The 2,645-nt window shown below is 42.0% G+C and overlaps 1 pseudogene; it reads left to right on the top strand.

Annotated features, from left to right (window-relative positions):
* The first annotated feature begins 7 nt into the window (after positions 1-7).
* On the top strand, positions 8-2,428 carry LOC114614406 (annotated as a pseudogene).
* The last annotated feature ends 217 nt before the right edge of the window (positions 2,429-2,645 follow it).

Below are 2,645 nucleotides of genomic sequence, written 5' to 3'. Positions count from 1 at the left end.
TTCTGTGCCTGGAAATCCATCTTCTGCCCCAGCTCCAGTACCTGATATAACTGCAACAGCATCTATATCAGATGATTCAGAAAAATCAGATGGACCCTTTCTGGATTCTGATAATAAATTGTTACCAGCTGCCACCCTTACATCAGAACATTCAAATGGAGCCTCTTCAATTGCTACTACTGCTCTTACAGAAGAAAAAGGTTACCAGAAGCCAGTCCTTGGAACTTCATCTTTATTGGGACAGTCATTATTACATGGACAGTTGATCCTTTCATCTGATCCAGTAAGAAAAAAAGGCTGCTTGTCCAGGTGGTGGTCGACCAGGTTGGGAACATTCCAACAAGCTTGGATACCTAGTGTCTCCACCACAGCAAATTAGTAGAGGAGAATGAAGCTGTCACAGAAGTAGAATGCATGGGCGACACCACAGAAAACAATCACAGAAGACCCAAGGCCCATCACTACCAGCAACTCCTGTCTTTGTGCCTGTTTCACCACCTTCTTTTTATCTGCCTAAACACCATACACTGCTTCTTCCCCCAGGTGTACCTCCACCACATTTTTCCTCTCAGTTTCCTCCTGACCAGCATCTACTAGCAGGATAGAGTGTCCCTCCTCCAGAGTTCCCACCAGCTCCTGCCAATATATCAACACCTTCGGTATCATTAGGAGTGCAGACTGCCCATTCCAATACCATCCTTACAACACAAGCACCTCCTTTATCCAGGGAAGAGTTCTATAGAGAGCAACGGCAACTAAAGGAAGAGGAAAAGAAAAAGTCCAAGCTAGGTGAGTTTACAAATGATTTTGGTAAGAAATTGATGGAATACAAGAAGACTCAAAAGGAGTATAGGCACTCATTTTCCAGGTCTAAATCTCCCTATAGTGAATCATCTTATTCTAGAAGTTCATCCACTTACTCAAAGTCAAGGTCTGGTTCAGCAAGATCACACCCTTACTCAAGGTCCTTCAGCTGCTCACACTCTCGCTCCTATTCACCATCACCCCCATACCCCAGGAGAGGCAGAGGCAAGAGCCACAATTACCGTTCAAGGTCCAGATCTCAGGGATACCATCAATCTCGGTCAAGGTCACCTCCCTATAGAGGATACCACTCAAGGAAGAGATCTCCTCCCACATTTAGGGGTCGGTCTCCCACTAAATGTAATGTACTTCAAGGAGAAACAGAGCGTATTTTAATAGATACAGAGATGTTCTACCATCTTATGAGAGCAAAGCCTATTATGGGCAGAGTGTTGACTTTAGAGACCCATTTGAGAAAGAATGCTACCAGGAATGGAGAGGAAATACATAGAGTGGTATGAGAAGTACTACAAAGGGTATGCAGTGGGAGCACAGCCTAGACTCTTGGCCAACAGAGAAGACTTTTCTCTGGAGAGACTTTTACCTCTTAATATCAGAAATTCACCCTTTACAAGAGGACACAGAGAAGACTAGGCTACTGGACAAAGTCCTAGAAATAGAAATCTAGGTGACAACTCTCCAGAAAAGCTATCAACAAGAGACAGTCACAATCCAAAAGATAATTCAAAATCGAAAGAGAAGGAGAGTGAGAATGTTCCAGGAGATGGCAAAGGAAACAAGCATAAGAAGCACAGGAAACGAAGAAAGGGGGAAGAGAATGAGAGCTCCCTGAACCCAGAGCTACTGGAGACTTCTAGGAAATCCAGGGAATCCTCAAGGATTGATGAGACTAAGGCAGATGCACTGTTTGTTCTCCCAAGCAGAGATGAGCCAATGGATGCAGAATCTATCACTTCCAAGTCAGTATCTGAAAAAGTCAAGAGAGAAAAAGGATAAGCCAAAAGTAAAAAGTGACAAGAGAAAACAGAAAACTGACGGGTCTGCTACAACCAAGAAAGACAATGTTTTAAAACTTTCTGAAGGACCCCAAGATAAGGTAGATGGAGACTGTGAAAAATCTGCATGGTCTGAACCTCCACTCAAAAAATTCAAAGAGGAGGCTACAAAGATCAACTCTGTAAAAACCTTCCTCATCTTCTCAGAAAGATGAGAAGGTCACTGTGACCCCTAGGAAAGCCCAGTCTAAATCTGCAAAAGAACACCAGGACCTCAAGGAGAAGAAGGTAAAAAGGGACTGTTCCAAAGACATCAAGTCAGAAAAACCAGCCAGTAATGACAGAAAGGCCAAGATGCCTGAGAAAAATAAACTACTCATTAACAAGGGAGAGAAATGAAAGAGAAAAACTGAAGAATGAATGTAGATAAAGATTTTGAGTCTTCAGTGAAAATCTCTAAAGTAGAAGGAAGAGAAATAGTGAAACCATCAGCAAAGCAGAAAATGGAAGGTGATGTTGAAAAGCTGGAAAGGACCCCAGAAAAAGACAAAATTGCATCATCAACTACCCCAGCCAAAAAACAAATCAAACTCAACAGAGACTTGTAATTACAGCAAACGCACACACAAAGTGGTTATGTCTTTGCAGCCATCTGTTTTTTTTTATTTGTTTACATATTTCTTAATAAAAGTGTTTTTAAAAAAAGCTGGAAATTTGTGTTATTTTTGAAATGGCCCAAAGGAAAAGGTGAAGGATAGAGTGGACACAGATAGGGATTCACTAATGTTTCCTACTGTTGGCTACAGGGTTAACTGCTGGTTTGTT

Source organism: Grammomys surdaster, unplaced genomic scaffold, assembly GCF_004785775.1.
Source record: "Grammomys surdaster isolate TR1022 unplaced genomic scaffold, NIH_TR_1.0 126338, whole genome shotgun sequence".
NCBI classification, from domain to species: Eukaryota; Metazoa; Chordata; class Mammalia; order Rodentia; family Muridae; genus Grammomys; species Grammomys surdaster.
This window is presented reverse-complemented; position numbering and strand designations above follow the sequence as displayed.